The 9,169-nt window shown below is 35.6% G+C and overlaps 1 non-coding gene across 1 annotated transcript; it reads left to right on the forward strand.

The window, feature by feature from the left end:
• Positions 1-7,698: 7,698 nt before the first annotated feature.
• Positions 7,699-7,779, forward strand: TRNAL-CAA (transfer RNA leucine (anticodon CAA)). Its single transcript has one exon. It is a non-coding gene; the product is annotated as a tRNA-Leu (tRNA).
• Positions 7,780-9,169: the final 1,390 nt, after the last annotated feature.

Consider the following 9,169-nt stretch of genomic DNA (forward strand, 5'->3'; position numbering starts at 1 on the left):
TCTTCTTCTTGATGAAAGAAATGGTAGGTCTATACCAACTATGTCCAGTAGTTTTGAAATGGCTTCTCTTTCATTGCCGGAAATCAGTGGTTTTGTGGCAGAATCTATGAGATTCTCTTCCCAATAAAAAAAAATGACTGAATATTCTTTGACCTTTTGAAATTGAATCATTGTTATTGCAATAGCGGCAATTGGAACAATATGAACTCCCATCCACTTTTTGTCTATGTTACATTGAATATTCTATATAAGTTGAAAATGTGATGAAATTTCAGATTCTGGACCAAGAGATATTTTCATCCTGATATGTCTCTTTCTACTCATAATAGGTAGGTATTGGTGCTTATACTGCCTGATCTAGTTATCTCTCTATTCAATTTTATTTTTTATCTTTTTAAATTTTAATGGAATGGAACAAATGAAGGATTCGTCTTTCTTTTATTTGAATCTATTTTATTTGAATCTAATATAGTTCAAGTTATTTCAAGTAGTGTTTCCATCATTCTATAATCACTACTTGAAATAACTTGTACCATTTATTGATGTCACTTATCAATCGCATAAAAGAACTGGATCGAATATGTCCTTCCTTTTCCTTCCAGGAATTCAGTCCATTTATGGTTCCAACCATCCATAGCTGTGTAACCCTATTCCTAATAGATTGACCCCCAAATAACGGATCCAAACTATAAAAAATCCTAAAGAAGCCACAATTGCCGGTTCCTCACCCTGCCAACCCTTATTCACTCTAGTATGCAGATAGATTGCAAATATGGTCCAAGTAATTAATGCCCAAGTCTCTTTTGGATCCCAGCTTCAATCAGACCCCATGCTTCATTGGCCCATATTTCTCCAGAAAGAGTACCTATGGTTGAAAGAGAAAAACCGAGACCAATCACACAATAACTACAATGATCTAATTGTTTAATCAATTGACATTTACGATAATTCGTTGATGAAAAATAAACAGTGTATTGCAAATCACTTTTTTGATTTTCATGTGAATAAAAATTTTCATTGGGAAGAATGGCTCGGGAAAATAAATTGTCCATTGCACCAAAAATAACCTGTCTATTTACTCCTGACATAATCTCTAGAAGAGCTATGGATGCTAGGGATCCACATAAAAGGGTTGCATAGCTGAACAATATCATACTTACATGCATCATTGACCAATGAGATTGTAGCGCGGGTACTAACATTCCAGATCATTGCATTTCCTCCAGAAGACCTAAAGTAGCAAAACCATGAGTTAACATAGCACTTGGTGCGGTGATTGCACCTAACCACCGATCATCTCGACTCCGTACTTCTAGAAGTATATGGAACACGGATGAACTCCAAGAAATGAACATGAATGATTCATACAAATTACTCAACGGTAAATGTCCTGAATAAAGCCAACGATTAATTAATAATCCCGTTGTACAAAGAAAAGTAACTATCATGCCCTTTCCTCCCAAACTACTTATTCCTTCAATTCGATAAACTAAGGTTCCCCAATAAAGGAGAGTGACAACCAAAATGAGAGAAAAAGAGATGTGAGCCAATATATGTTCTAAAGTTATGAATATCATAATAAACTCATTTATTTGTTTTATTCCCGAATGAGATCTATGATGGAAAGATAGGATTGATCCATCACAATCAAAATAGATTGAACATATATTATTACATAGGAAGAATTGATTGATGAGATCTTCCTGGAAAAATACCGCCACTCGGATTTGAACCGAGATGCTCTCGCACTGCTTCCTAAGAGCAGCGTGTCTACCAATTTCACCATGATGGCTTTGTAGGGACCATACAAGCTTATTTACACCAGATCGTCAATGTTATGGAACGTGTCTAGCAAAGGGAGTGATCTATGAATATAATATAAGTCCAAATAAGATCTAAGTTCAGGCATTAACATTTGAATCAATTTTATGTTGGTTGATAGTTATAATGGAGCATGGCGCAGCTTGGTATTGGGGTGATGGAGGTCGTGGGTTCAGATCCTGCTGTTCGGAAAGAGAATTGGAAATAGTCACATGCGTTATCGTACAAAGAATATATGTAAATTTTCACTTATTTCGCTTACGATGGGAAGAATCGGAACAACTAGATTCCAAACAATAAATAGTTATGCCATCATTTTATAATTTTTTTGATTGGATGGTTTGATTATATACATATCTAGAATGAAACTATGTTTCTGATCCATGATCTCCCATATGATTATTATCATGTGAGACTTTCCAATTTTAGGGGAGACATCCAAATATATTTATAGCTTCCAATAATATTACATACAGGCTAATATTACCATATATAAGCTGTTAATGAATGAATTGATCCTATTTTGGGCTACTAAGATGTAGAAGGGGGTTTCACAAATAGGATCAAATTGCACTAGATTAGTCAGCTCTTTTTATGTATCTCTGTCACAATGGTTTGGGCATTACGCATTATAAATGGTAGAGATACGAAGAAAGATGATTACTTTTAGTTCTCCTAAAGGATTGAGCACTTCTTTTTATCTAACCATAAAGGAGGGGAAAAATGGGACCCAATAGGGGGATGAACCATAGGGAGGAGCAGAAACAGAAGAAGAATGAATCAAGATATCTGAAACTATAGTAATTATTCGCCATAAAGCAATAACGTGCATCTATTACGAAATGCACAAGCAATTCCATAATGAAATAATATCATCCCCATGCGTGATTCCATAGGTTCTCTTTATTTATAAATAATAATAAATTAATCCTAGTTTTGGATTGGAATGGATGGATTGGGATGTTGATAAGATTATGCTACATTTTTGGTAGCATAATGGTAATGCTGAAGTTCATTCGGGATCCTTAAAAAAAAAGGATTAACTCTAATCCCTTTCTAGTGGGAAGGCAAAATGGATAGAAGAATGGTTTATAAATTCATCATTTATCCAGATTGGCTGAAGGAAAGTACTGTAGTGGAACTAATTAATGACCGTGTCCTTTTCATATGACCACCCTTGGGAGTACCAGAATAAAATGATTTTGCATCACTGTTCTCCAGGGTCCTGGAGGGTGGTGTCGTATATTCGCTCATGTTGTGCTACAGGTCATCCAAATCAATTGCTGTCAATTTTGATTCAGATGATCCAGAGGAATCATCATTGACTATGCAATTAAAAAATTTCGAATGACCGATGGAGATATATTTAGCTAAAGAAAAATCTTTTATTGCAGCCCGATATGCTTTTCCCTTCCGAACATTTTTACAATTTTTTTTTGATCTAGAAGTACGTTTTTTTGGAACTTCCATAAGGAATAATGGGGTTAATTCATATATTGTGATGTGAAAGACATCTTATGTATTTCATTTATTCATTTCTCTCGTAGATAGATAACTCTGCATATTCTTTATCTAAATATGCTGCAAATTGAATCAATCCATTCTCTCGACAAAAACGTTAAAATAATAATGGAATCTACCAATTTAAATTGAAAGGTCAATTTTCATGACATATTTTCATATATTTTATATGATATATTCATATAACGATCGATCTTCAAATTGATATCTTTCTCATCATTTTCTGAATGAGTTTCGCTCGGTCCTTGATTCTTCGAGATAATCTCATCCTTCTTGTTCGTGTTCTTGCCATATCCTGAATTTAAACTAATGGGATCAAAATCCCAATTGTAATATCTTTTCAATTACAAAGATAGTAAAAGATGCGGAAATCTCAACCAATTTTGAGTGAAAGGCTTTAAATATTCTTCTGGTGTTCCATTTCCAAGTTCCATAAAGTTATGGATAGGAAAGAGTTTAATCGAATAGAATTTTTTTCTATCAATCATACTACTTTGATGATTGAAGCGATATATGAGGATCGATAATGTAAGTACTACTATACCTTTGACCAAAAAATATGGAAGGGCTTACATTAGGTTTAGGGATAATCAGGCTCGAACTGATGACTTCCACCATGTCAAGGTGACACTCTACCGTTGAGTTATATCCCTTCCCTACTCTCATCTGGAAGGAGAACTGACTTATGAATAATAACTTACCAAAGGGTCGAGAGACTCAACACAACTATCCCACTATTTTATCTTGAACAACTTGAAGCCAGACCTTCCTTCTTTTCACACTACTACGAAAAAAATTGGAGCCTATTCTGAGTGAATCCTGTCGAAAGTAGTATTTCCTACTGATTCGAATCATAACATATGTTCCCGTAAAATCAGTGATATTTTACCTATCTTGATCAAGCAAGTTTTACATGAACTTGAATCAGCATGTTTGATCCGATCTAGCACTAGTGTGTACGGAAAGAACTCAATATTGTTTGGAATAACAAGGAGAACAATATCGAGTCAAGATTATACAGAGATGATACGGATCAAATTGTTCTTCTTGCACCAAGGAGAAGACCCTATGCAATCGTTAACTACTTTATAGAAATAAAGTGAAATCCTACCAGAACAGAATTTGTAACTAGCACTGTTATCCTTTCGCCTAGCGAGCAAATATTTACCCCTGTGGATGGAAATACTTCTTGATCTGGATTGATGTAAGAGTAAAACTACATTTCCAAAATCCATGTTGTCTATTTGGAACAGGTTGACCCCTTCACTCTCTCGTGGTACAATCCTCTTCCCGCTGAGCCCTCACTTTTCCACCAGTCCATAGAAACAAGATATAGGACTGATGTCGTTCATCAGTTCATCATATCAGATCAAAAATAGCTTTCTTTTCTGTATACTCTCCCTGGTATCGGTTGCTATTCGTGTGGACTTATGCAGTCGATCAGATCATATCTCAGATAGATATGGATATATATCTCCCTCAACATAGGTCATCGAAATGATCTTGGACAACCCCAACAAAAGTACGAAAGTCAGGATCTTTCATTAAATTGATTCCTGTTCAAATTCGAACAGTGTATAACCACATGGATAAGCTCACATTAACCCGTCAATTTCGAATCCAATTTGTGATTTGGAGGAATGATATATCGAGATATCAAGAAGGAATTAGCATGTAATAATGTCGATTCATACAAAAAGAGTATTTCTTCAGGCACTGTACTTATAGGATGGGAATAGAGAAGGAAGAGGAAATCTCGAAGATTTTGCATAATCTTTTTTACCGAAAAGGACAAATAGGATTCATTAGTGTTTGGTTAGAATACGAAAATGTGTTTGACTTAATTGGTTCCAGTTACTCTTTGAGACATAATGTATAAAGGAAGGGAATATTAATATTCTCGAACAATGAGAATAATCCAATTTATCTTACTTCGAAACAAAAGAAAATTGAACGAGAAGCCGTATGGGGTGCAAATCTCATGTACGGTTTTGTAGAGTGACAGTGAAGAAAACTTATCTGTCAACTTTTCCACTATCACCCCCAAAAAACCAAACTTTGCCTTACGTAAAGTTGCCAGAGTACGATTAACCTCTAGATTTGAAATCACTGCTTATATACCTGGTATTGACCATAATTTACAAGAACATTCTGTAGTATTAGTAAGAGGAGGAAGGGTTAAAGATTTACCCGGTGTGAGATATCACATTGTTCGAGGAACCCTAGATGCTTCTGAAGTAAAAGATCGTCAACAAGGGCGTTATAGTGCGTTGTATATTCTTACTTATCTAATACTTGTATCATTTCATGATGATGCCATGTGAATTGCTAGGAACATGTTAAGTATATAGCTAACCTAATAACAAACGTTTTGTAAGGGGACTAGAGCAGGCTACCGTGAAAAAAAAACATGATCTTATTTTTCATTGGAACTATTATATGTCCAAGGTTCAATATCGAAATCATTTTCGAAGTTTTCCCTGATTGTTTCAACAGAAAATTCAAAAATACCTTGACCTTATTAGAACGGGTTCAAGTCAAATAGCAATGATTTGAAACACTTTTTTATACACTATTTTGTAAACCTAAGGACTTGATCGTATAGATATGTAAAATACAGGATTTCCAATCATAGCAAAAGAAAGAAAGGGAATGGATACTCAATTGAGAGTGAGTAAACAGAATTATATGCATAAAGAATACATCTCATCTATGCAGATATAATAATGTGGAAATCCGTATTTGATGAAAGTCATATGTACAGTTTGGAGGGAGATCTTTCATACCTTTAGAGATCCACCCTACAATATGGAGTAAAAAAGCAAAAATAAATGATTTTCAGCCTTTATGAAATAGATTCTTGAACCTTTTTCACACTCATGTCACGGAAAAGTACTGCAAAAAAGAAAAATTGCAAAATCCAATCCTATTTATCATAATCGATTAGTGAACATGGTGGTTAACCGTATTCTTAAAAACTGGAAAAAAATCATTGGCTTATCGAATTCTTTATCGAGCCATCAAAAAGATTCAACAAAAGACAGATAAAAATCCACTACCTGTTCTACGCCAAGCAATACGTAGAGTAACTCCCAATGTAATAGTAAAAGCAAGATGTGTGGGTGGATCGACTTGTCGAGTTCCCACTGAGATAAGATCAACCCAAGGAAAAGTACTTGCCATTCGTTGGTTATTAGGGGCATCTCGAAAACGTCCGGGTTGAAATATGAATTTCAAATTGAGTCACGAATTAATGGATGCTACTAGAGGGAATGGCAATGCTATACACGAAAAGGAAGAGACTCATAGAATGGCAGAAGCCAATAGAGCTTTTGCACATTTTCGTTAACTCATAAACAAGATCGAGATCTACCTACCTATATAGTGGATTTATATATTCTGATAAATTAGAAATTGATTCCCATTCAGATCGGACAATATGTTTATCGGAACAAAAGAGAAAAAATAAAAAGAAAAAAGCATAAATCATAGATAGATCTAAGTCCTCTTGGGAAGGCTTCCTTAAGGAAAAAGGAGATAGATTATGGAGGAATATTCGATCTTATTCATGAGATTATGTAAATCTCCTAAACTTGAAAGTTAGAAACTTTTTCTACTCTTTTCGAGATTGAATTAAATTACTAATTCATGATCTGACATGTACAAAGTGAAAACTTCATTTTCAATTATACCCTGAGATCGTTTGAAAGAGTTTCATTTGCTTTTCTTCCATTCTGGTTTATGGTCTTTCTGGCTATATGGTCTATCCAAGGGAAAGATTTAGCTTCAAGAAATAGTAAATGATCTCATAGATAAACAAATGTATAACTCTCCAGGAATTTGGATTGTGCTTATATCCATAACTGTAGGAATTGGGTCTGAACTTTACTTTTTCCAGTCTCTTTTCATCAATGGACCCGTTATGAAGGGAAGAAGTGCGATTAATTTTAGAAACTATTACCTCTCTAATAAAATAGATTGAATAGATATCTATCTTTCTTTTTTTATAAATGTTTCTATGGACATGAGGAAAAGAGAAAGAAAAGGACTGTTACCCCTACCTCCACTCGAACCAAGACATCACTTTTACCGAAAAAAGTTAAAGTTTTTGAAAATATTTTTTATTTTGTACCATATTCAATTCTTTAGGTTTCTATTGAATTGAAAAAGAAAGGATTTTCATTCAGTCGTCTTGTTTTATATGAAATCTCCTCCAGATAAAAAAAATTTTATGATGAATCTATATGACTGATCGTATATCAATACTCGAATACGCTATCTCTAACATATGTTCATTCATAGATCATGATATTTTTCATATATATATATGAATGGAATAGAATTTCCTTTTGGGATGCCTTGATGGTGAAATGGTAGACACGTGAGACTCAAAATCTCATGCTTAAGAGTGTGGAGGTTCGAATCCTCTTCAAGGCATAATATTGCTCATGCTTATTGAATGAGCAATATTATGGCAAATCTCGTAGAATATCCCAATAGATTGAGATAGATTCTCTGTTGATACGAGGTATTCTGATAATCGATTACCTACAAGTTAACGCTGTTGGAATAGGACAGTGGATCACAGGTAGGATCAGATCTTCTCTACCTAATGAGGAGTCCATTACAAATACACCCTCGTATTGCCTTGACAGATTTAATTTTCAATTGTAAATATCTTTCCATTAAAAAAAAAGCATAGTTTCTAGTAGGTGCCCTACACGGTAGAACATCGGTATATAGAGAACATAAGGTATCCATTTGTTTGATGACTATGTCCAGTCTATGGGTTACCTTTTTGACTCTTTCTTCTGCCTTTTGCCATCCTTCAAAGTCCAGGATTTCTGATGCATTAATGTTCTTCAGCTGCTGTTGTAATTTCTCGTATTTTTCTTGAGGAACAGTCTGCTCTATAAGTTTCTCTATTGTTTGCTAGGCTTGTGCCAAATATTTTCATAGAGTTACTATCCTCAGCTCCTTATTCAACATAATAGTTGTAGGCAGGAGATCTACTCGGATCTTCTTATCATAGGCTGATACGTTATCCGTTTGTACTTCAACATGTGCAACAGCTATTTCCCTTCGTGTAGAATCTACCTGCAGGTAGCATCCTAAAGTGTCTGCAATGGCTAAGAAGACAACGATATGCCATAGATGCGCCGGAAGATTCGAGAGCCTGACCCAAATGGGAATCTTGGTGATGACAGCTGTAGAAGTGTCGAAATCTGGAAACCAGGGGGTGAGAAAGAGCCCAGCCGAGCCCCAAAACCAGGGGCCTCCTGTTAAGACCCTCTGGTAATCTTCATTTGAGTCAAAAGCCACAATGAAGAATCATTTTGAACATAAGTAGATCTCGCTGTTTTTTTGTCTAGTTGGTGTGGATCCACTCGTATAGATCTGATGTGCGAGGCCAGAGCCCGTTAAATCTGCATATAAGTGCGGATTCTGCAAAATGCTGATAGCGATCGTCAATCCCAAAATGTGAGAGATTGATGGAAGGAATTTCCTCTGATTTGTCAACCAAAAATGGCTTTGGAGCCCGAGAAGGTTGGGCTGCTTCCGCAGAGGTCTGCGGATGGGTAGTGTCTTTGTGGACTACATCTTTATAAGAGAAGGAGGGGGCTGAGGAGGATTGCCTAAAGGAGCCACCTCTTAAATGAAAGGTAGCCACAATAGAAGCATCCTTGAAAATGCTATAAGTAGAGAGAGGAAGGGGATTCATAAGTTGCTTACCCTTATATAGCAATCTGAGGTAAGAGGAGGGGATCCTCAGTCCGTGTTCGAGATTTTGCAAAAGATCCTGCACGAGATCTGTTGCGCGTACCCA

The sequence above is a fragment of the Pinus tabuliformis genome, chromosome 8, assembly GCF_031772625.1.
Source record: "Pinus tabuliformis cultivar Carrire ecotype Pingquan chromosome 8, CPIR1, whole genome shotgun sequence".
NCBI classification, from domain to species: domain Eukaryota; kingdom Viridiplantae; phylum Streptophyta; class Pinopsida; order Pinales; family Pinaceae; genus Pinus; species Pinus tabuliformis.